This window comes from Ascaphus truei, chromosome 3 (genome assembly GCF_040206685.1).
Source record: "Ascaphus truei isolate aAscTru1 chromosome 3, aAscTru1.hap1, whole genome shotgun sequence".
Lineage (NCBI taxonomy): Eukaryota > Metazoa > Chordata > Amphibia > Anura > Ascaphidae > Ascaphus > Ascaphus truei.
The window spans coordinates 403,895,357-403,922,063 of NC_134485.1; the positions used below are offsets into that span (position 1 = coordinate 403,895,357).

Sequence of the window (26,707 nt, forward strand, 5' to 3'; positions counted from 1 at the left end):
ATACAGTTGTATTTACATTTGCATATTAGCTTTGCTGTGGAGGGTTTTTGTCACTTTTTTTACTCACCATAACTTAACTCAGTATGGTAAACCCCATCCTTTAGCTTCTTTGCATACCCAGTTTACCAACCCCACACTGATGAGACCCATAAAGGTCGAAACAGCTGTCTGTGGGTGGGTTTTCTGTGTATGCACCTTAACCCTGGCTGTGCTCAAAGCTGTGACCATGCAGCAAGCGTAAGCCTATAGGGAACCATGTTAAAAATGGTTTTTGAAGCAAAAAGTGACACTGCGTGCTCATTTGCATGTAATTCCCCAGAATCCCTTGCTGCAGTGGAAGTGCTGTGTGCTGGGTGATAATGGTGAAAGGCGGGGTTGCAGACCTGCCTAAAACATGCAAATGAGCATACAGTTGTATTTACATTTGCATATTTGCTTTGCTGTGGAGGGTTTTTGTCACGTTTTTTTACTCACCATAACTTAACTCAATATGGTAAACCCCATCCTTTAGCTTCTCTGCATACCCAGTTTACCAACCCCACACTGATGAGACCCATAAAGGTCGAAACAGCTGTCTGTATATATATATATATCAACAAGAGAAAAAATATTAGCGCCAACCTATCACTATATAATATCTCTATAAAAATAAAAGGTGATTGTAAAAATAAAAGTAAAAATAATACAGATAAGAATAAAAAACCTAGGCTAAGCACAGTGGATAGAATAAAAATTAATGTATTAAACTAATAAAATACATAAAAAATACATAAAAAAATATAAAAAAAGAAAATGAGTAAAAGAGTCCAAAAGAGTCACTGCAGCCCGAATGAAGGGAACACCACTTCCTTGAGGATATCTACAAAAACACAGAAAAAACAGGCGCACTCATAGCGTAAAATTGTATAACAATAAATTTATGGAATAAGGGATAAAAATACACACTCACAAACAGAGCTGAATAAAATGCATTTTTGAGTACAACTCAGCCCGTTCAGACGCAGGAACCCAAAGAGGAGGACTTCGGTGTGATGTCCGCGGTGTGTCTTGCCACAATAGCCCCTCTATGTCCCAGCAGGGACCGAAAGCCACGAGGGACGCCGCCTTCCCCTTGCTCCGGCGCTACACAGAGCATACACTGAATCAAATCTCACGTGAGCTCAATGACGTCAGCGAGGTGTCACCCGGAGAGAGTTCACAGTGTAAACAGGAACTTGAATGTCTGAATGGCTGGTAGCAAAATGCTAGCAACGCAGCAAAAGTGCAATATATGCAGATGAGTGTCAGTATAAAATATACAAACTGGACAGTAGGCTCCACAGCAATCTCTACGCGTTTCGTCTCGAACGAGACTTCATCATGATATATATATATATATAGCAATCAAAACAGGTGGCACTCCAAGCAAAATAAATCAATGGTCAAGGTGCATGCTTCATAGAATAAGTATAGATAACAGCTGCTATCACCAAAGTGACAGCAAAGAAACAGCACTCAAAGTTTCAATCAAAGCAAAAAAGGTGTAAGACAAAACATATCAGCACATGAACAACCAACGTTTCGGTCCTCTAAGGACCTTTCTCAGGGTGGTGCTGAGGGGGACTGGTGTCTAAAAGACCTATATACCCATAAACACCCTGTGTCACTAATTGGGTATATATATATATATATATATATATATATATATATATATATAATTGGGATCCACTAGTTAACCAGCCAGAGGAGTCCACAGCGTCATTCTCCAGCAGTGACAGGCGGCGGCTGTCTTGGATTTTCGGAACAAGTGAAGAAACAGCTACTGCGCATGCGTCAGCAAGGACAGCCCTCCATGTAAATTTGTAATGCATAAGTGTCCTCACGTAGCCCAGCAATGCGTCTAGCAACAACTGTGTAGCTAGGCAACGTTGTGTTAGTCTGACTGCACATGCGTGGAGTTCCGTTTCATCATAGATAGGTTTAGCCTGCCAGAGCAGAGTGATCAGCCTGACATCATTGCGTGGACTCCCTGTGGAAAAGAAAGCATAAATCAGGACAAGTGATGGAGCACATAGTGAAATGACACACAAGGGTAATTAAAAGCAAATGTAGTCGGATACGTGGGCAGCTATATGACACAACCACTGATGTCTATCAATAAGCAGTGTTTGCTGAATAATGATAATAAAGCCAAAGCATATGCATATACACACATATATTGATCGATTAGTTCTCCCGTGATCAATCAGCAAAGATTCTACTTCCCAGGGTTCACTAAATGGCTGTCTTTCAGTTTGAATAGATCAGTCAGTGTAACTCAGCAGCTACAATGTATTCCTATATTACTAATGTAACATTATCTAGTGTTACAGTTTGCAGCTCAAACTGCTTGGAATATTGGCAACAAATTATCACTAATAGGAAAGTTTTACAAAGATCTTGCACTGCTTGTGAGGTGGGCTAAAACCTACTATAGAAATCAAAGGATGCTCAGTATATTTCAACTCATTAAACATGGCATTAAGAGTTTAATTAATTTTTTTATCAAATACTACAGAACTGATTTATTATTTAAAAAAACAAAACAAAAAAAACACGTAGGATATTGCATTGATTGCTCCTTCAATAGACACGTAGGAGCATTTACCTGTGTGCAATTACATTGGTTGTCCTGCGAAGAAAGGTTTAAGAAGGGTGAACAAAAAAATAAAATACTTATCAGCCCGGCAGAATTTTTAGGAGCCAGTATTTTGTGAGGCGGCGGGAGAGAGGGGGATGGGAGGTAGCGTTCTTGCTACCCCTCACTCGGCGGCTCTATCACTGTGTGTGTGTCAGTGTGTATCTGACACACTGACTCACTCATAGACTCCTAACACTCACTGATTGACTCACTAACAGACTAACATTCACTGACTAACACTCACTGACTGACCCTCACACTCACTGACACTCAACACTGACTGACTAACATTCACTGACTGACTAACACTCAATGGACTGACTCTCTAACAATCACTGATGGATTTTCTAGCACTCACTGACTGACTAACTAACACTCACTGACTAACACTCACGGACTAACCCTCACACTCACTGACTGACTGACTCTCTAACACTCACTGACTAACACTCACTGACTGACTAACACTCACTGACTGTCTCTCTAATACTCACTGACTGACTCTCTAACACTCACTGACTGACTAACACTCATTGAATGACTACCACTCACTGACTAACAATCACTGACTGATCCTAACAATCATTGACAGACCCTAACACTCACTGACCAACCCTCACACTCACTGACTGACTCTCTACCACTCACTGACTGACTAACACTTCCTGACTGACCCTAGCACTGACTGACCCTAACACTCATCGACTGACCCTAACACTCACTCACTGACTAACTAACACTCACTCTCTAACACTCACTCACAGACATTCCTCACCTCTCCCTGGACCACAGTATGCATTGAGAGCAGGAGTGTGCAGAGTCCTGGAGCCTTCCAAATAGCTCAGCCCCCCAGCACTAGCTTTGCTGCCAGCCCTCTAATGCCTCAGCTGCCTCCTGCTCCAGCCTTCCTGCTCTACTCACTTAGGCCGTGATTATACTAGAAAATTGCAGGCGGCATCGCGCGCCTGGAATACAAATAGCTGAAAAACGATGAAGGTTTACATACCAGCGCACCACCTGGAGCTGCAGGGCGGCAGACTCCTAAAGAGATTTTCCAAATTGTTTTTGGCAGGCAATGGCCGCGTCACGTGAGCGGTTCAGCCAATGAGGCAATGTGGCCAAGCTGCGGCCGAGCAGGCTGGATGTAGATTTTGGCCCTTAGGCTCGCTTTGGCTGGATACATACCGCAGCTGTCCTACTTCCACTCTGGCGAGATGACAGCAGGGACACTTCGGTTGTTACTTGTGCTGGTTCCGGCACTCTGACCGTCTTTGGCACCTTGTCAGGAAACGGTTCTGGAACCATCTCTGAAACAATCATCAGGGCCCCGTTAGCAGTCTTTAGAGCCCTTAGACCCTCTCTGATCGCCAACGGCAGGGTAGGGTCATCATCATCTGGCTCGGTATTGGAGCCGGTGGGTTCCTTGAAATCAAAGTTCATAGATCCTGGTAGCATGGGCAGGAACTAGTTAACTCCGCACCTTGGGCAAGTAGCGCCACAAGCCAGATTGCTGCCGTGTAATCACAATTGGGGCACAGGCACAGCAGGCACTGAGACTTCCGCCTGTTACTTCCAGGAATCCCCCTGGCAGGGAGTAATATCCCAGCACACGGGTCACCATTTTGGTCCTGGATAAAGTGTGTGGATGCAGGAGCATAGGTAGGGTAGCTTCTCCGTCGTCGGTGGCTCCGAAGAACTGAGGGTGCAGTCGGATACATCCGGCTCCTCCTTTCTTTTCAACCGTCAATGAACATTGGTTGTCACAGTGCCCCTTCCCTCTGGTTGAGATTAGAGTAGGGGCCCACAGTGACAGGGCGTGACCTGGGCTCCTGACAGAGCCAGTCACATTGCTGGGGTGGAGTCCTGGTTTTCGCATCATAGGCGGATCCCAATTCCCGGGAGTAGGGTGCAACCAGTAGCAAGTGGTTCCGCACCCACGCTGAGCACATCCTCATGGCTGCCGCTGGAAGGCAAGATGCCATTTTGAAACAGTTCACAGATGGGTTGAACCTGGGCAGTTAGGACAGACTCCTTAATCTGAAGAGCAGGCACATCATTTGCAGCCCCACCCATGAGCACAATGTCCTCACTGTCTGCTCCCTCTGCTGTAACAAGAAGTTCTAAGCAGCACAAAAAGGGCACAACCATGATTTTTGTGCCACTCCATAATAAAGAGGCCACACCATTCTCTATATTTTGCAACTGGACCACACGGTCTGCGTGATTCTAGCGGAAACTCATGTCTTGTGGATAGCATATGGTTGCGGTCTACTAAAAGTAGGTTGTACCCCAGGCTAGCAAAGCTCCATCTCGATACGCTGTACATGATTTTAGTCCATTACAAGAATTCTGTGGTTGCATAGTCTGGCTACTGGCTAGTAGTACTCTGGGTTCTTCCCTTTTAGTACCCTTACGCCACCCCTCTAGGCTTCCGGCATCGCAGACCCTTCCTTCAGAGGCCCTGGGGCTTCCAGGGTACCCCCTACTAGGCATTCCCACTACCCGCCTCAGGGCGACTTAGAACAGCAATAGCCTTCTTGTCTCCAGACCATTCTCCTGATAGGGCAGTCTAGGTTGTTCTTTGCGAGGTTACGAGAGTACGAGGTACACCATCTCCCTGACTACACTAGACTCCCTCTTTCTGTAATACTTGCTCTGGAAGCGTAACTTCTTACTTCCATCTTTGTTTCGCTGAAAGTCTGTCCTGTTTGGTAAACAGATCACAGCAACACCTCCAAATGTAACGGTGTTTCCCGCACCCAGTGGGAGATTTGTCCATTACTGCGGTGTATGGTGCATATACCTGCTGGCAGCAGGAGGGCTGAGTTGTCCGTTGATGGTAGTGGGGACACAGGATCAGGCTTCTGGGGTTCATACACCACATATCTCTTTAGCAGTGCAGCACCGCCATCTGCTGTAGGCTCCAGGAGCTGAAGGTGATCTCCCACGGTATAACTTATTACCTCTAGTAAGGTCACGCACCAGGCAGGAGGTATATAACAGGAATGGTTTATACACTCTGTACAGCACAGTTACCCGACAGGCTTCTGCCCGATGCAGTACTCTCAGCTCTCACTGACAGTCCCTGGACAGTCACTACTGTATAGTCACTACAGGCCAAGGGCACCCGCAGCCATCCTCGCTCTTCCCCACCTCTCTAGCAGAGGCATAGGAATGGTCTACACTCACTCTCCCCCAAGGGGAAGAGGACTGGAGAAGGCCCATTCTCAGCCTTTCCACTGTGTGACCTGCCTTCCTCAAGTGGGGGAAGGCACTACTAAATTTATGCTGGTCCTGCCTTTAAGTACTACCAGGAGGAGGGCCCCAGGTCTGGCTCATGATTGGTCAAGCCCAGGCCTGATGTCACCGCCTCCTGCTGTCAATCAAGTGCAGCTCCTCGGAGGGGGAAAACCCCATAACAACTACTGGCAAGGCCTGCTTGAACCAGGACTTACTGCCAGGAGGGAACAAACGAGTAGCCACAGATGGCATGGCTACACTAAGGTAAGACAAAATAAAATACTAGGAGACAACACAGTAAAATAAAACATATACACACACATAAACAGATATATAGATAAGGGAGTATCTAAGAATTGTTTAAAAATGCCATGGCTGACTGGGAGAGCAGCATGCTGACTAATAAAAAGAGGTGCAATGAGCTGAAATATCACCCAGACACTGACCCTGGGAAAGAGAGTCGATTTTCACTTAAGATACTAGCCTGTAAAGGGTGATGTGTTCTCATCTGAGAAATAGAGACCTCATCCCATAGATATTTCATGGAAAATAAAGCCATGCATCCAAATAGAAGCCAGAAGTGTTAATTGTGCTGTGTTCTTAGTCAGCTATCAAGGCTCCAAATTATACCACAACCTCTAGATACTAAAAATGTGTACCAATTTATTTTACGATCGAAGATAGGTTGCGGACAGAGAAGAAATACCTCATATTAGATCTCAAAAATGTTAAAAAGGTTATTTTTCCTTCGATATGGGAAGGAAATATTGTTTTTAAAGTTGCTGTTAAGCTGCCATTTAAAAAAAGATATATATTTTTCCCCCATTCAATATGTGCATCAATACAATCTGCACACTGACAAGTGATTAGCTTAGCTGCAGATCGATCCGTAAATCCTGTAATCAATCGCTTGTTCGGGGGTATTTAATTCAGTTCTTGCACAGCAGTTTGGGCAATGTAGTTCCTGGAATATGATTGACTGGGCAGTTACTAGTATAGCCCTGAGTAGTTTTGGGCTATAGGTCTGCCCTCCTCCTGGGAGTAATACCTAGTAAGGACAGGTTTGCCAGGAGCAATCATGGGTTTTCCCCACACATGCAGTGCCGTGAGTCAGTGAAGGTAGTGTCATCAGGCCTTGTGTCCAATTAGAGACACAGGGGTGGTGCTTACTGGAGCTGTACTTAATGCATGGCACTTCCTGATTAAGCTAGTCTGCCTCTACTGTGAGAGGGGCAAGGTTTACCCAACCAAGTTATCAGGGCTCTGGCAGGCTTGAGGCCCTCCCTCCGGGTAGCGGTGATGGAAACCTATACCTCCTATCCCACCAGGGTATAGGGGAAGAGCAAGAACTGCTTTCGGTGCCCTGGGCTGGGAGTGGGTTGAGGGACATCCTGAGGGTGGATATCCTAAGAACTGCTGTGATCTGAGACTGTTGCTGAATCAAAAAACCCAAATAAAGTATCTTGTGCTTTTATCTATACCTTCCTGGCCTAAGACTGAAGTTTATTGGGAGGAGGGGAGCAGTGGTTCCCAATCTGTGCGCTGCGGCACCCGAGTGCGCCGTGGCTTGCCTAGTGGGGCGCCGCGATTATCCCTCCCCACCATCCCTCCAATAATCCCTCCCCACCATCTCTCCGATTATCCCTCCCCTCCATCCCTCTGATTATCCCTCCCCACCATCCCTCCTTAATGCTGGTAGGGCCGCAGGGGATTGGCTGCAGGTCAGAGGAAGCCGGGGACGGGGCTTCCATTTGTGCAGAGCACACGGTGAGTGTGTGTGTCTGCCTTCCTGCTCCTGGCTCCTCTGTCTGCTGGTGGCTGCACGGTGTCCCGTCCCCTTCTGCCCCGGGTGATAGGAGAAGGTAGTGGGGTGCTGGGGGGGGGGGGGAGTTGTACATTTGCCTGTCCTGGCGGTGGGTGCAAGGGGAGGCAAGGGGCCGCCTGCACGGATCTCCTGCCTTTCCTGCTCCCCCCCACCCAGCCACTCACATCCGTCGCTGCTTCTGCTCTCCACTGTGTATGTGTGTATCTGTGTGTGTATCGGTGTATGTATCTGTGTGTGTATCTGTGTGTGTGTGTGTGTATCTCTGTGTGTGTGTGTGTATCCGTGATGGATCTCCCGCCTTTCCTCCTCCCCTCCCCCCCCGCCACTCACATCCATCTCTGCCTCTGCTCTCCACTGCTCTCCACTGTGTATGTGTGTGTGTATCTGTGTGTGTGTGTATCTGTGTGTGTGTGTATCTGTGTGAGTGTGTATCTGTGTTTGTGTGTATCTGTGTGTGTGTATCTGTGTATCTGTGTATCTGTGTATCTCTGTGTGTGTGTGTGTGTGTGTGTATCAGTGATTGATCTCCTGCCTTTCCTCCCCCCTCCCTCCCAGTCACTCACATCCATCTCTGCCTCTGCTCTCCACTGTTCTCCACTGTGTGTGTGTGTATCTGTGTGTGTGTGTGTATCCGTGTGTGTGTATCTGTGTGTGTGTGTGTATCTGTGTGTATCTGTGTGTGTGTGTATATCTGTGTGTGTGTATCTCTGTGTGTGGGCATGTGTGTATCTCTGTGTGTGTGTGTGTGTGTGTCTCTGTGTGTGTGTATCTGTGTGTGTGTATCAGTGACTGTGTGCAGGGAGCCGCCTGCACGGATCTCCTGCCTTTCCTCCTGCTCTCCCTCCCCCCCAGTCACTCACATCCGTCACTGCCTCTGCTCTCCACTGCTCTCCACTCTGTGTGTATCAGTGTGTGTGTGTGTGTATCAGTGACTGTGTGTGTGTGTGTATCAGTGACTGTGTGTGTGTGTGTGTGTGTGTGCGTATCAGTGACTGTGTGTGTGTGTGTGTATCAGTGACTGTGTGTGTATGTGTATCAGTGACTGTGTGTGTATGTGTATCAGTGACTGTGTGTGTGTGTATCAGTGAGAGTCTGGGAGAGTGTGTGTCAGAGTGTGTGAGAGTCTGGGAGAGTGTTTGAGAGTCTGGGAGAGTGTGTGAGAGTGTGTGAGAGTCTGGGAGAGTGTGTGAGAGTCTGAGAGAATGTGTGAGAGTCTGGGAGAGATTGTGAGAGTCTGGGAGAGTGTGTGAGAGTCTGGGAGAGTGTGTGAGAGTCTGGGAGAGTGTGTGTCTGGGAGAGTGCATGTCTGGGAGAGTGGGAGAGTGCGTGTCTGGGAGAGTGAGAGAGTGTGTGTATGAGAGAGTGAGAGAGTGTGTCTGAGAGAGTCAGAGCGTGTGTGTCTGAGAGAGTGAGAGTGTGTGTCTGAGAGAGAGAGAGAGTGTGTGTCTGAGGGAGTGAGAGTGTGTGTCTGGGAGAGTGAGAGAGTGTGTGTCTGAGAGAGTGAGTGTGTGTCTGAGAGAGTATGTGTCTGAGAGAGTGAGAGTGTGTGTCTGAGAGAGTGAGAGAGTGTGTGTCTGAGAGAGTGAGAGAGTGTGTGTCTGAGAGAGTGTGTGTCTGGGAGAGTGTGTGTCTGGGAGAGTGTGTGTCTGGGAGAGTGTGTGTCTGGGAGAGTGTGTGTCTGGGACAGTGTGTGTCTGGGACAGTGTGTGTCTGGGAGAGTGAGAGAGTGTGTGTCTGAGAGAGTGTGTTTCTGAGAGAGTGAGCGTGTGTGTGTCTGAGTGAGAGAGTGTGTGTCTGAGAGAGTGAGAGAGTGTGTGTCTGAGAGAGTGAGAGAGTGTGTGTCTGGGAGAGTGTGTGTCTGGGAGAGTGTGTCTGGGAGAGTGAGCGTGTGTGTCTGAGAGAGTGAGAGAGTGTGTGTCTGAGAGAGTGAGAGTGTGTGTCTGAGAGAGTGAGAGTGTGTGTCTGAGAGAGACACCAACTGCGCACTGCAACTGTTAGGAATGTATATACAACTTTGTTTTTACTTTGGGCGCCGTGGAAAAATCCTGATCGCCTTGGGGAGCCTTGAACTGAAAAAGTTTGGGAACCACTGATCTAGAGAGTAAATTAAGGTTCCAAACAAGATTGCAATCTTTAAATACTAAAAATGTTGAATATGTTGCTTTACTATTTAAGTTGGTTTGCAGACAGGGAGGAAATATGTCTGACCGAATATTACAACTGTATAAAATGCTACTCCCCATTGTCTTGAGAGGACAATAATGTTGGTAAGTAAATTATTAACAAACAAACTGTTCTTGCAATAGGACACGTGATTCTGGCTATCACAGCTCCCTACACCCACAGATTTATTCCCCTGAGAGAAAAGAAAAAGATGTCTATCAGGCAGAATTTCTGTTCCCAACTAAACTCCCAACTAAACCCATATAAACCCAATAGTTAAGTTTTCCTGTATGTCTTCCCTAACCCCTGTACACCATCAAACAGAAAACAATGGAAATAGCACTGTTTTCACATGGTTACTCAATGCACCAGAATGTAAAAGCAAAGGTGGCCCTCTGGAAACGAACCCAGAATTTAAATAACCCAAATGAAATACAAAATTAGTTAAAAAATTATATCACACCATGTAAAAGGTCTAAACAGCCCACATAAATGACATGCGGCACTTACAGATTACAAAGAGCAGAGAGTAGATATACTTCTGTTACAGGAAATCCACATAGCCAGAATTTCGGCTCCCAAATACTGGGATAAAAACTTCCCAAGTACTGTAAATTTATCCTCTAACCCAGTGATTTCCAACCTTTTTTGATTGGGAGGAACCCTTGAAGTATTTCAAAACATCTCGGGGAACCCCTATCTGGCTGACACATAATAGGTTCGACAGGGGTCAGTCACAAAATGTCACACCTCACGAGCCACCTCTATTTCCCACCCTCTACCCATGTATTTCTCTCCCATCCGTCTCACTAACTCTCCCCCTGTCCCTGCCTTGCATGTATTTATCCCCTGCGCCTCTCTCTTACTCCCTCTTTTCCTCACTCACTCCCTCCTGCTCCCTCCCTTCTCTCACTCGCCCCTACCTTCCATCAATTACCCCACTCTCACTCAATCCACCGTACAAAATACATACCAAAAAACCCCACCACCAAGGGGGATGGGAGAGTCTGTGGTCCGTAGGAGGAACCCCTGAGACTGCTTCAAGGAGCCCCAGGGTTCCACGGAGATACCAAAATACTTCAGAAGAGACTAAGGCACGTTCTATAGTGCCGTGCACGCGCGCGGAATTTCCGTTGGCTGATGTCAGTCATGCAGAACAGATTAGTGATATGCGCTCCAACATTTGTATCCAATCTTGATTCAATAGTAGTACAGTATAAGTCCTTTATAAAGATGCAAAGGATAGGTAACTGGGGCTAGTGAGGTATATAAGCAATGACCATCACATTTCAGTAATTGTATAATCCAAAATAGGGTATCTCTGTCCCTGAAGGTAAAAGGCTGAGATTGAAAAAAAATCAGACCTAAAACCTCATTGGGAGAGTCCTAAATAGACATAAAGTAATGGTGTACTCACATATAATTGCCCCAGTCCTGTGTATCTTGGTAGGCGTGCAACCAGGAGAATGAGCTGAAATCAAAGGAAAAACAATCAAACGCACAGCCAGAAATAGACTGGGTCCCAAACGAAAAATGCTAGTAAAAAATAATCTTTATTGGACCATGTTAAAAAACGGAGGTAAGTAGCCTCCTGCGCGTTTCGTACCTGCTGGTACTTTATCAAGGAGTGATATGTTAACCCTATGTAGCCTTTAAATACACTACAGGCTATCCCAATTCGCGCCAAAAATTACATTCTGATAGACGCACGCACCTCCACGCAATGACGTCACGCGCACTGCCGCGCATGCGCACCAATGCGCAATGACCTCATGCGTGCTGACGTGTATTGCGCCGCCCTCCCGCCCCCGGCATACCAACCCACCCGCATCCTCCCAGCAGAGCAGCAGGTAACGGGCCCGTCCCCGGCCAGCCCGCTCGTGGTCTCCTTCCCCCCGTGCTAAACAGTACTGAGGAAGACAGACCTCTCGATTGGAGCTGGTCCTGGGAGCCCGTAGTGTATTTAAAGGCTACATAGGGTGAACATATCACTCCTTGATAAAGTACCAGCAGGTACAAAACGCGTAGGAGGGTACTTACCTCCGTTTTTTAACATGGACCAATAAAGATTATTTTTTACTATCATTTTTCGTTTGGGACCCACTCTATTTCTGGCTGTGCGTTGGAGTGTTTTCCCTTTGGATTTCGGCTGATGTCAGTCAGCCTTTCTATAGAAGGGCCGCGCGCGCACGGCAGGGAGAGGGGAGCCGACAGACAGCGGCGAAGATGAAGAAATTCATCTTTTCGCGCCGCTAACTGCGCTAAAATGTATGTATGTGTGTATGTATGTATGCATGGATGCATGTTTGTATGGATGTGTGTGTGTGTGCGTGTGTGTGTGTGTGTGGTCAAGGATTGTAAAACAAAAAAAAATATTTATTAAAATCTATCTAGGACTTTCTTTCACTCACACAACCCATGCACACACATATACTCACACATATACTCACACATATACACACATATACACACATACACACACATATACACACACATACACTAACCTGCAGCTCCCGGCTCCATATACATGAAAAGCATGCGGCACGCGCACGCGCGTTCGCAGAGGAACGCACGGCCGCATGCTGTATAGAACAGCCCTAAAAGAGCTAGGCCTGATAGACATCTGGAGGATTCAAAACCCTACTGCTAGGGACTATACCTTCTATACTGAGCCTCATAAAACCTATTCAAGAATAGACCTACTACTGACTGATTCTAACACGGCCTCCTCAGTAGAAAAAACAAAAATACACAACATCACATGGTCTGACCATGTGAGGGGCGAGATCCAAACAGATTGTACTGTATATCTAGCTGTGGCAAACCAATCCGACTTCCAGATAGAAATCTCTGAGTACCTTTTATTGAATAAATCAGCAACAAACACCTCCTCCCTCCACTCATCATATTGGCAGCTCATAAGAGGTTATCTAATAAAAACATCCTACTTCTGCAAGAGGAAGAGAGAATGGAAAAACTTTATAATTTGAACACACAGCTAGAAAAATTAGAACCCCAACATAAAACTACCCCACTGAAAACTTACTTAAATAAATTAATCGACTGAGAGGAGAAATGAAACGATGTCTATACGATAAGGCAGAAAAAGCAATGAGAGGGACAGAGCAAAAATATTTTGAGAAAGGAAATAAACCAGACACAATACTGGCACGACAATGAGCAAAAAACGAAGAGGAGGTAGTGTGCAATCTGTCCAATAAAAATCAGGTACAATTGCCCTATGATCCTAAACTAATACTATGAGAATTCCATTGCTACTCCTCCTCACTGCAGTATATGACGGCCACAAAACTACAGACCCGAATACCCAGCATAATCTAACCGCACAATTTCTCAAAATGTCTAAACATCCACTATCAAAAAAAAGGAAGCGCAAAAAGAGAAAAAAAACATCAGTCAAAATAGATCAAAACTTTATAAATTGACTCAGAATATATTCACATATAAATTCACATATTAAAAAGGATCCCGGTAGACCCAAACCAACCACACAGCCCAAGCACTAATGGGGTGTTCCCATATCCAAAACCCACAGAACTGCAGATGTAAATGTCCAAGGGTAAAGCTACAGTTGATAAGACAGCTTACTATAAGGAAGGGAACGCACCCCGTGCGAGGCTGTGGAATGACCGCAGCTGGTTGAGCTCCCGTCGTCACGTCCGCTCTCCACTGCGTGATGACGTCACCTCTACGCATTTCACGTCATATGACGCTTCTTCAGGAGGTAACGTATTCCTGAAGAAGCGTCATATGACGCGAAATGCGTAGAGGTGACGTCATCACGCAGTGGAGAGCGGACGTAACGACGCGAGCTCAACCAGCTGCTTTTTGAGTGATAGATATATATATATCACTCAACCAGCTGCTTTTTGAGTGATATATATATATATATATATATATATATATATATATATTTATTTACAAATGAGGACTGCGCTTGAGTATGTAATGTGAACAATACATGAATTGTAATTAAAAATAAAATAAAATGAAATAACCTAATGTAGTGTATCAATAAATCAATAAAACTCCACTAGATATAAATCAATGATGACCATACATGAAAAGAAATGATGAAAGGATGCCTTTGAAATCAAAAGAAAAATATACAAAACTTATAAAAATGTGTCCTTGTGTGTCCATAGAAATAATAGTCCAATACAGAAAAAGCGCACTATACAGGAACCAGGCAGCCTTCTTATAGGGCACAACGAACTCCCCTCTCAACCTGCATAGAAAAAAGAAAAGAAAAAAGCGCCCAATCCTAGTGCATTACTGTAGAAAAATTGATTTAATATTCCAAAAGCTCATAAATTGAACTCTCAAACAAAAAAGACTGTTCAGAGCAGTGGAGCAGAGGAGCGGAATTTCGCCTACCATTCAGAGCATGAGTATTAATCTCATAACATGCCTTTTTACCTTTTTTGCTTGTGAGTTCAATTTATGAGCTTTTGGAATATTAAATCAATTTTTCTACAGGAATGCACTAGGATTGGGTGCTTTTTTCTTTTTATATATATGTATACAGTATATATATATATATATAATAATAATATGTTCTTGTATAGCGCTGCTAGTTGTACACAGCGCTTTACAGAGACATTTTGCAGGCACAGGTCCCTGCCCCGTGGAGCTTACAATCTATGTTTTTGGTACCTGAGGCACAGGGAGATAAAGTGACTTGCCCACTGTCACAAGGAGCCGACACCAGGAATTGAACCAGGCTCCCCTGCTTCAAACTCAGTGCCAGTCAGTGTCGTTACTCACTGAGCCGCTCCTTCTATATATATCCAACAATAAAGAATATCACTTGTGAGCACATTCACATGTCTTAGACAGGTCTGCAACCTTGCCTTTCACCATTATCGCCTAGCATTTTGTGCTTCCACTGCAGCAAGGGATTCTGGGAAATGACATGCAAATGGACACACAATGTGTCACCTTTTGCCTGAAATCCATTTTTACATGGAATCCTTATAAGCAAATGCTCTGCTGTTCACACAGCTTTTAAGCACAGCATGGGATTGATGCAAAGCCAGTCAAACCACTCACAGACAGCTGTTTCGGTCTCATCATGTGAGGTTGGTTGTACTTGTTTTGCAATTTTCAATGCTGGGTAGGTTTCCAGGGAGGAGGATCTGGGGAGGTCCTGGAATGGGAGGATTGGGGAGAGATTTGGGAATCTATAAGGAAGGTATTTCTGAGCACATTAATTAAGAAAAACAGTTATAAGTTACTCTTTCGTTGGTACTATACACCAGAAAGACAACAAAAAATGTACCCAACATCCACCCCTAAGTGCTTCAGAGGATGTGGAGAGACAGGATCTATGCTTCATACCTGGTGGGAATGCAAGGAAATAACATATCTTTGCACTCAAATCTACAGTATTATAAACAGAATGCTAAAACTACACCTTACACCAGATCCCTGAGCCACTTTATCAAACAGGGCTATCCCAGGAATATCTAAATCCCAAGCTACACTCATCACACAATTATTTTCGGCTACAGGATTTAGAATAGCAGCCAACTGGAAACATGGACCATTATGCAAATGGGAACAATGACAGTATTTTTTACATGATATAATGTATAAATGTACTGCAACTTGGGAACCATGAGGTAACCTGTACCCCCAACACAAGCGATGATAGATGTTATGACAATTTGACAATGTATATGCAAGAAATTGTAACTGTGAAAAACAACTATGGTATTGCACTATAAGTTGTGTCATTTTGTATATTTTTGTGTGAAAAACAACTATATACTAAATAAGATGGATGCAATTGTTCCCCAAATCCTTGTCAACCCTTTTCCAACACCCCAGTTTTCCTTTCTGTACCCCCATCCCTAAAATGTTTGTGATCAATAAACAATAAGTGAAAAAAAGAGTTCCATATTGAAAAAACAAAAACACAAACCAACATAACATTACAAGTTGACCTCAGACAGGTCATTAAGGTAAAACTATTTCTCATCTATGTCCAAGCATCAAACAGTAAAAAAGGTTTTTACGTTTCACCCTAATACGATCTATGGGTAAAAAGTTATTTCACTGTCAAATTCTCCAATAGTTTTTTTTTATTCCAAGCAATTTTGCTGTAATGAAAAACAGACCTTGGGAATTTTCCAACAAATGGTGTATAGCTGAACCCTAGTGTCATAGGTTTGGAATCACTGTTGTATTATTTCCTCAGGTATGTATGTGTCTACAGTGTAAGCCATTTACAGTTGTCTTGCATCTAAATGCAAAATAAATGTAGCTTTCACTTAATTTGATTAGTAAATGCTTCTCTGAGAGATGAAAAGTGAACTTTTACACTGTCCAATACAGATTTAATACATGCTTATGTACGTAATATTATAAGTAATCTACGCACAGTTGTTGGGCTTGTCCAATACAACTTATCACAAGTTCTTCCTTCAGTGGGACATTTGTGTTCAGCTTGTTTCCTGCGACCTCACCCTTTTCCTGGGAAAGAAACAAAACATCCTTTCTTAGAAACAAAAATGCATAACATTTTACATTTGATAAATATTAGGCCATAAATCATTGCAAGTATTTGTCAAGCATTGCTGTGGCTTTTGGCCTTGTCTGCTTTTGAAGGGAATGAGTAGCCAGTTTGTGAACAGTATCTAAAGCCCACTCCTGTCTAATAGCTTTCTCACGCACTGCCTCACACCTCTGGAATGTCCTAGCACCCTCACTCTCCACCTTTAAGACCCATCTTAAAACACACCTCTTTAACGAAGCATATGGGTAGCTCTGCTGGCTGATACTATACATCTCATATGCACTGAACATGATCCCTTGCAGACACACTTAGCAGAACATCCTCCATCTGTCTCTGTACGTTCTCCCCACTTACCACTTAGATTGTAAACTCTTCGGGGCAGGGACTCATTTTCCTATTGTTTTATGCCTGAAGTAGTTATTGCCATTATGTGTTATATTATTATGTCACGTGTATTACTGCTGTAAAGCTCTATGTACCTGGATGGCGCTATAGAACTAAAGATATTTATACATACGTATGGATCAAAGTCTATATCCCTTATGGCATAAACCTTTGGTTACCCTATGACATAGCTACCACATCATGTGGTCAGAAACTCCAGAGGCCCCATGACTAGAGGGTGTCACATTCTATGCTCCAATGGAGGGCTTAACACGATCTATCCAGCTGAGGAATGAAAGTGGAGGAGGACTTCCGTTCCATCATCAGTGACGTAGTTGCTTACCAATTCCCGAGGAGTAGTCACGAGATTGCACTCAAAGCCATTCAGCATTAAATGTTCATGCTTAAACTTCTGAATGTCATGGGAGACCAGGCATTTACTGTACACCTTTTTACCAGGATCATACATTCAGCAAAACAGGTAAAGTGAAATAAATGTAAAATGTATTCGCATGAAAAGGCATGCATACAATGGAACACAAACTACATAAGAAGATACACACTTACTTGGGACCTGGGGTAAAAAAACTAGACTTTCCTAGCAATTTGGCACATAAAACAAGACTCTTTAGTTGACCGAGACTTAGCCCGAAATGCCCTGGAACTCAAATTATCATGAAGTTCCAGACGCCACCGCTCCCTTCTCTCCGGAGAACTTTAAATCACTAGACCGGGACTTCGCTCCAAACGTCCTGGAACTAAAATCGGCTTGAAATCCCAGCCGCGACCGCTACGTTCGTTTTTGAGAACTTACTCCCAAAAAGCTGGACTTAGAAAATATTTCGACTTGGACTGGCTATTTCTCCAAGAGCATCTTTTGGTCGTTTCGAATTTCCCGCTTGACTTCTGGTGCTCAGAATCTCACCGGTTGATTGGCTGAGAGGATTCTTATAGTATTTTGTGCTTTTTTTCTTGGTATTTTGGAGTCCATTCACAAAATACTACAGCCAATCACAGCGTAGGAACTTTCTAGCCAGCCAATCAGAGCGATGCCACTCTTGTGAAGCCGGGCAAGCAGGGATTCTGAATCAGCCAAGGGCAGGCTCAAGTTTTCCAACTCAGCCATTTGGTATTCAGAAGCCACCCACTGGGTCAGGCTCCTCCATATCTGGTGAGGCAAATGGTAGTCCGGAGGACTTCCATTCATCCCAGGACTTGATTCTTGAGCCTTTCCCTCCTGCCCAAATGTTCTTCACACCTCTGACATCCTCTGTGGCTTTCATGTCTGATGTCTTAGTAGACTCACTGTCACCAAGTTGGTAGCCCAGTGGCTCACTCAGAACATTGGCCCTGAAAGTCCCAGCTCATAATTCCATGCGCAAAGCATATATGTATTTAAAAACACCCTGTTAATAAAATATACACTTTAAACTACCCTTCTGGTATGGGAAATAGAATAAAAAGCTGGACTTTATTTCTTACTAGCCATATTTCCCATACACTATAACATAGACTTAGCCTTTTAAAACTCCTCACAACCTTAGCTGTGGTTGGAGCACCCCCAGAACCCCTATACAGGTTCTGGGTGACCTGGGCATTAATTAGGTATCCCCCTTAACCTGGGGACCCCTCATATATACCGGGACACTTTGCATCCCTATGCCACATTTACCTTTCTGGGCTATGCTGAAGCAGGGAACCCTAGCGGTGAGTCGCGCAAGCGTTTTCAGGGGGAGATTTGGCAGGGACAATGTGCCTATATGTATTCAAGAATCAAGCCTGATTCCCGGGTAGATTTCTTGGGGTATCCAGCAACTCTGGACCCCGACTACCTAGAAACATTCTGACAACACTTTATCCACAAAACCCCACCCTGAAACTCATACCCTAGCAATCCCTGCTTGCTGGCATCCCAGGAAAGGTAAAAACTCAGAAAATCTTTATTGTCACAGTTAGGCTCAAGAGCTGACACTCCTGAACCCCAAAAACACAGATCAGAGGTAACCAAATGGCTTAACCTTTATTAGTGAGCCTGGTTACCCCTTCACCGTCACACTGAAGTGATAAGGCAGTGAAAGGATACAGCCCTTAGTTTCTAAGCAGTCTTCTGCCATAAGATGCCTTCTGGTGCTGGAATACTTGAATGAGCTGTAGATATCTTCCAGCACAGGAAGACGTCTTGTGGCAGAAGACTGCACAGTAATCATTGAAAATAAGACAGTATTTGATATTTACACACCCACCACAGAATTCATGGTCTCCATTGCTTGTTTACAGTATTCTTCATTGATTGGTCCCATTCAAGTTACGTTTTTCCTATTTACGAAGGTGAACGAATGCGGTTGTGACAGAGATGCAACACCAGCAGAATTTGAAAGACACCCCAAAAAAAGAAAAAGATCCTTTCCCTCCTGTGTAATGTTCCACTGTGTGACTGTAATTGGTATACTGTGCAGCATCACACAATTGGGTATCCGTTATTCATTGGCAGGGGCTTAGCAATGAATTACTTTCATTCGAAGCTCAATAAAATAACCTCTTCACTGCCAAGGGGTCCACCAAGAAAGCAGGGCATTGCTGGCGGCACAGGTTTTGATATGATGAAAGACAGCATTGATTTGGAAATAGTATGGAAGCATTTAACAGTTTCTTTCATGGAGTTGATGTCAGACACCTGATTTTAAAGTTTTCTTAAAATCTGTGACGGGTGTAAGAAACGTGTTAAACAAATGTATCATTTTACGCAGATTTGTTAGCAAGATATGTTTGCATCATGTCCTGGTGTATTAGCAGAGGGGAAATGTTCGCTACAGGTGCAGAAGTTAACACATCCTATTGTAAAATGTCAAGTCCTTTGCCCACTGGAAAAAGCAGAGCAAGTATCTTATCGATGCTACATAAAGAGAGATGCATGTTCAAAGTTCCTCACTTAGCAGCAATTACACATTTATTTTGTTAACTGGAAAAAAAAACCTTAATTTCCACACTTACAATGCTATTTTTTTAAAGCAATAGCTATTTTAGTAAGTAATTATTAAAAGAGTATTTTTTTTAAAACTATACTAACAAACGTGTCACAGGGTCAACCTCTATTTTTCTTTTGTTTTAAAATCTTCTTTTTATTATTTCCCTTTAAATAAGGGATCAAGTAGTCAGTAATCTCGTTTGTGCTGAACTTAGGTGGCCCGAACCTCAGGCTTCTGCGCACTCCCTCTTACATGATCTTAACATGATTACCTCTTTAAGAAGTGTTATTATTTGCAGCAAGTGAAGATATTAATTCAAACAGAAATCTGCAACAATATTAAGTATTCCATTATTAGTGACACAAGTATTAGGAAGGGAACTACAATGTGTTTTGCCAAGAGGGATATTTTACCTTTAATATAAAGTCCAAAACCCATACTTATTTATATATTTATAAAATGTTTTACAAGGAGGTAATACATTGAGAGTTACCTCTAGTTTTCAAGTATGTCCTGGGCACAGAGTTAAGACAAATAATACAGGGTTACAAATACAGTTACATAAATGAACAGGGTATACATTATATACAAGACATTGCATGCACAGTTAAAGAAAATATATATTATAGGCTTATGAAACAATTACAGACCAGATTAAAATGTGAGACAGCCTTAGTTTTGAAAGAACTTAAACTGGTGGTGGATGTGAGAGTCTCCGGTAGGTTACAAAGGGAATTGGTTTAATTTGATTCATGTAATAGAGGAAAGACTAAAGATGTGTGGTTTGCGCTCTATCTTGGCATCTTCTGCCCTCATGTCTTGTCAACTGCACTCAACATGTCATGTTGCTATGCTATGAAGTTGCACCCCTATGCTGGAGAAAATGGTTATTCTATTTATGTAAATAAAGCTGATCTCTTCTCCGGCACTGGGATAAGCTTCCCAGCATATAGAACAGAGGCATTGGATGGCTGCATCCGATCAGCTATGAACCTACATATTAATTTACTACTAGAGACTAATGCCCCATATTCAATATGCTATGAAGCTGCCTCTCGGTGTTGGAGAATATTTCGGCACCTTCATTTTAAAGGGATTCAAATTTTCTCCAGGCCAGGGAAATAGCTCCATGGCATTATAAGTAAGTACAAAAGGGTTAGATTCATGAAAGTGAAATACATGTGAATGGTCGTGTTTTCCACAATCTTAAATACTGTAGTTACCCCACGGAGTACTTTAAATGAGTTTAGTCCTTGATGTTCACTTGAGAAAAAAAAGTCCTAGGAGCTTTATTCTTTTGTTTAACAGGATTATGTTCTTCTGTTTTCCAACACAATATGTCAGCTCTTTAAGAAGTAGAGATGAAGGTATTTCCAAGGGGTAAACCCTCCTATAACCACAGATATGTGTTTAGGAGGTTACATCTGGGTGCTTAATGCTGTTTTGGTACCAAAATCTAACACAAGTATTTTTGGAAGCAATATTCATTATTATTCTCTCATCTCTGTTCTCTCCAACTTCCCCACTCCCCACTGCACCATTATTTATACACCTCTCTCCCAACAACTTATTTACCCCTCAATAAAAAAACACCCACACAAATCCTCTATTCATACCCTCTATCTACTCCTTCCTGCTGCTAGGGATCTCCCCTAAGCCTGAAGCCAGACATACACACCTGATCTCACCAATGCATCCCTGCCATCTCTTCCCCTGTAAATGGTGTTAACCTTCTGATCTAATACTCCCTAACCTTAAAACTCACCCCACAAGTTAAGCATCCCAACAGCCTGCACTCATGGTTACTATACCACACCCACAGTCACTCCTACCACCCATTGTGGCCAAGCACTGCCATACACAACACTTATCCCCTCACCTCCTGTCTCTGTAAGTCTCCCATCAAACATCTTAGATTGTAAGCTCTTCGGTGCAGGGATTTCCTTTCCTATTGTCTGATTTTACTGCACTTACTGTATTATTATAATTCCCAGTACTGTATTCTTTGTGAAGCGCTGAGTACACTTTTGGCGCTATATAAATAAAGACATAAAATACAATACAATTATCGTTTACTTGTAAAGCGCCAACATATTCTGAAGCGCGGTACAATGGGGGTACAGAGTGATATTCATTGCATAAAACAGAAGGACACACAAATAAGGACAAACAAGCGAAACAGATACATAACGTAATGAGCGCCGGCTCGTGAGAGCTTACAATGAAGAAATAACATTTTTAGTTCGATTGTACATGTGGTGAGCTAAGTCTCGGGAGGGATTTCATTTCTTCTGGTTACTTTTCTATTGTCTGATGTCACCATGTGTTCAACAAGAGTTTGCACAACCAGTGCCCCCTTTCTACTTCTCCCCATATTCTTATTGGCTCTGTGCTAAGGACACAGTGGAATAAGGGTAAATACAAAACTTGGCTGGCAAACACTTCCCCATTCAGATGCCTCAGAGCAAATGCAATTTGTAATTAATATCCAGAGAGAAAAAAAAGAAGCTAAAACTGTGTTTTTCTTTTTTAGCATGGTTAGATTAGTGTTGGGAGCCAATAAGATGGCTATGTAGGATGGCAGACTTTCCCCTACTGTTGAGTTTCAAAAGGACACTCAAAACTAACTTTCTTGACATCATTGTGCAATTCCAGGTGCGTAGATGATAAATGCATCCAAACAGTGAGTTAAACTTATGGCCACTGAGTCGTCAAAATAAAAATATTCATTTTTCAACAACCAGAAAAAGTCCTTGAGTTATGACAAGGAAAACCCAACCATGCTTCAAGTTTTAGCACGAGAAGACAGAATTGCACAAAAAGATTGTGTACTGCACTCACTTCCTATTCTAGAATAAGATTTTGTTTGAAAAATAAAATGACTGATTATCAATTTTTTTCCATTACAGTTATTACTACAGCCAGTCATTTGCATTCAATAACAAGTAGGTATCTGTGATTTCTGGTGCAGAAAATAAATTCATGAGTGTGTTTAGATGGGTTCCAAAAATCCCCTAACCTACCTCATCTCTTTGCCATGTGAAATTGCAGATAAGAATTCCACGTAATGACATCAAAATGAGCATGCCAAGTACATTGCTTTTCCTTCCTATCCATCTTGACCATGGAGATTACACTGAGCTTTTGTCTGAAGCATTACACAGTTTGGAAAAATAGCCACATCACACTAATAAATAATAATAATAAAAAAAAAAAACAATTTCCAAGTTAATTAAAAAAAAATAAGAGAAAAATGATAAAATAGGCAATACAGACAACGGACAAATATATATACTGGTAAACACAATAATAGTCTCTAAACAATGAAGTGATGCCAGCTCAATCAAAAGGTCACATGCTTTCTGAGATGCAGCCGACATTAACATTTTATTCTAGTTTGATTGCTGAGGATGTAGAAATTCAAGTGATGTCTGTAGGCCTTTTTCTATGTTGCAGGATAAAATTTCTGGGCTGCAGGCTGATATTGGTCTCGTGTCTCCTCCTGCACAACTGTCAGGAATCCACTCCTGGCTTTTCTCGTAGCCTTGCAGGGTGCTGTTGTTCTCAATAATTCCCTCTTTGCAATCAACAGCAGCTGTGTGGGCTATCATTGCAACCTAGCCTTGTACTCAGTCATTGGAACAGTGCCCTCACACCCTCCTCGGGGGATTGGCCCCAAATCCCTCTCTGCTGAGCATAATCCTTCTTGGATGTTCCTGTGTTCTGCCACAAGCCCTTGCTTGTTTTTCCCGTGACTAATCCTGTGGATGTGTTCCAGCATTAGTTCCTGCTTTCCTTGCAACCTGCTGCTGCTGTGTGCTATCTCCCTGGAGCCCGCAACCTGCTGCTTCTACCCTTAGCAGAGGTTGCTGTTTGGACCACTTGGCCTGCTGCTCTTTTTCCCTTCGCAGAGGCCAGCTTAAACTCTTGCGCTGAAGCACTGGTTTACCGGTGTTGCCTGGCGGTGTCCCCACCCCGGTCTGCCTTCCCTCTCCTACACCGGCGCCATGGGACGTAGACGCCACTCGTGCAAACCCCGTTCTCGACCTGCAGCGATTACGCTGAATCAGGAGGACTTGTTGCGACTGCCTGATTACCTGTTGCCGACTCCCTGCTTGGACTATGACTACCCAGATATCTCCTATTCCGACTCTGGCTCGTCCAACGATTACGCTGTCCTCTCCAATCCTGAACCTGGCCTGTTTGACTATGAACTTCGCACTCCGGACCAGTCTGCGCAGTCTAAGGTCGGTGATTTTATAACCCAGCCTCAGCCACGCGGTCTTGCCCCGGTTTGTGGCGAGCACAACCGTGACAGTATGCTCGGCCCCACAAAACCGGACCGTACCGTGGCGGGGGTTGGTAAATGTGTAACTGTACCTATGTCCCAGACTTCGGACCAGTCCCTGTTTGAAAAACAGTATCTGTTTGAAAAACTGCCTCCGCCTAATCTTGCTTGTATGTATGATGGGTTAACCCCTGCAGAAAGACTGACTCGTAAAGAAATACTTACTAAGTCTCAGGAATGTAGAGAGGTAAAGAAGATGTTACAAGCCCAGTACTCCCAACTTCTCCTTCTTATGTCTACTCCGGGTCTGGAAACTGTGGATTTTGGGGTACCGGCTCAGGCCATAGACACCACCCTTAAATTATTCCTGGAATTTGACAGGAACATAAGTGAGCGTGAACCTCTACCTGCTGCCTACGCACAGACTATTCACAAACCGTTTTCTGTCAGACCTGTTGTTAAACCTGTGGGGGTACCTCCCTCTCCAAAGAATGACCAAACCGTCCCACTATCACTGACCCCTAAGGTAGAAGCTGCCACGGTCTCTAGCCCTGATTGCACCTCCCGTTACTTAGACCCCAAGGATATGTCTACGTTAACCCCTGCCAATCAGCCCTGTGAGGTTCCCGTGGAGTATACGTGTATTTCCCAAACCAAAGCTATGGCTCTAGTGTCTGAGAATGAACTCCTTCTACCCTCAATTTCTAACTCAGAATCCCTAACTCCTGCCCTTGAGGTTATTCCTGTCTTAATCCCTGCTAGTCAGGCCTATGAGTCCCCCACTGTAAATCCCTGCATTCCCCAGGTCAGTGTGTCTCTCCTAGCACCAGAGAATGAACACTGTTTGCCCTCTCTTTCTAACTCAGAATTTCTAAGCTCTGTCCCAGAGGTTATTTCTGTTTTAACCCCTGCTAGTCTGCTCTGTGAGGTCCCCATTGTTAACCCTTGTATTCCGCAGACTAATGTTAGGTCACTAGGGCCAGAGGCTGAACCCCCTATGACCCCACTTTTGGAGGCTAGCTTCTCTTTTTCCAATTCTCAGGCACAGCCTGACTTAACCCTTGAGGTTTTTCCTGTATTAAACCCTGCAGGTCGGTCCTATGAGCTTCCTTTGGTAATCCCCTGTTGGTCGCCAGCCAAGTACACGCCCTTGGCTCCAGAGGAGGAACCCATTGTGTCCCCAATTTCAGAGGCAAATCTCCCTCTTTTTGACTCTCAGGTACTATCTGCATTAACCCCTGTAAATCCATGCTGCCCCCAGGCTAAGGCGTCCTTTCTAGCATCAGAGAATGAATCCCCAAGTCTGACAGCAGAGGTTGCACTGAATGACTCCCCTAAGGTTGCGGAGTCCTTGGATATTCTTTGCTATAATTCCCCTGCTTCAGCTCAAGTTTCCGCTGCCGTGTCCCCTGAAACTTCTGCTAAAATACGGATTCCAGTTAAATGTATTCAGGAACCAGGTTTTCCCTAAGCCTGTTTGCAGAATCCCCACTCCCAGGTATTTCGCTGATCCAGTCTGTCACTCAGAGCTGAGATCCCTGCTTCAGCGCATAGTTCCCTTGTCATGGAATCTGTAGTCGTTTCTGATTTCCCAGACACTCCTTCCCAAGTACACACTTCAGAGACCAACACAGTTGTGGTTGCCCCCCTTGTACTGTCTGTGTTCTCCTCTTCTCAAACCCTAGGTTTAAAAGCGAACAGGGGTCTTTATGCCCCTCCTGAGGCTCAAGTTGTTGAGTTCCCAGGAATTTTTGCTTACACAATGCTCCAACTCAAAAGTGATGCTTTTTCATATGTGCTAGCTGGAAGCCAGTACACAGTTTCTCCCCTCTCTGAAATTATCCTTGTCAGTCCCGCTACTCAGAGAGGTAAAATCCTTCCTTCAGATTCGGAGTCTCTCTCCATAGAGGCCGTCCTTGCTTTTGGTCCCCCTGATGCCTCTGTCCAAGCAACCCCTCCCGAGATCAGTTTATCTGTCGTCACCCCCTTAGTACAGTCAGAGACCACCCTGCCTACATTACAAATTCAGGTGTTTAAATCTGAGCTATTTTGTTTTCCTTCCCTTGCTAAACCTCAGTCCTTTAGCACTGCATCTAAATGTGCTCCAGCAACCGTTGGGTTACTCGGGGCTAAAATTAAAACTCCTGTGTTAAAGGGTACCTCCTCACACATGTCCAGCAAACCTAGAACTTCTGTGATTGATGTTAAGTCACTTACCACTATGCACTATATCCAGCGCTAAATGCAGCAATAAAACCAACAGGAGTACGTTCCCAATAAAAGGCTATTTAATGAATCAGAAAAAGGTTACAAAACACACCCTCCTCCGGGGATTGGCCCGCTGGCCTTAAAATACTGCATTCCCAAAATCCCTCTCTGCTGAGCATAATCCTTCTTGGACGTTCCTGTGTTCTGCCACAAGCCCTTGCTTGTTTTTCCCGTGACTAATCCTGTGGATGTATTTCAGCATTAGTTCCTGCTTTCCTTGCAACCTGCTGCTTCTACCCTTAGCAGAGGTTGCTGTTTGGGCTCCGTGGCCTGCTGCTCTTTCTCCCTTCGCAGAGGCCAGCTTAAGCTTCCGCGCTGAAGCACCCTGAAGACCTGCTGTGTGCTATCTCCCTGGAGCCCGCAACCTGCTGCT

The 26,707-nt window shown here is 44.1% G+C and overlaps 1 long non-coding RNA gene across 1 annotated transcript in view; it reads right to left on the reverse strand.

Annotated features, from left to right (window-relative positions):
- Positions 1 to 828: 828 nt before the first annotated feature.
- Positions 829 to 26,707, reverse strand: part of LOC142491174 (uncharacterized) — a 50,522-nt gene continuing 24,643 nt past the window's right edge. The window contains exons 3-4 of the long non-coding RNA XR_012800326.1: positions 16,294 to 16,385; positions 829 to 2,008 (exon numbers count right to left, since the gene is read on the reverse strand). This is a non-coding gene — a long non-coding RNA (uncharacterized LOC142491174). The remainder of the gene's footprint in view (positions 2,009 to 16,293; positions 16,386 to 26,707) is intronic.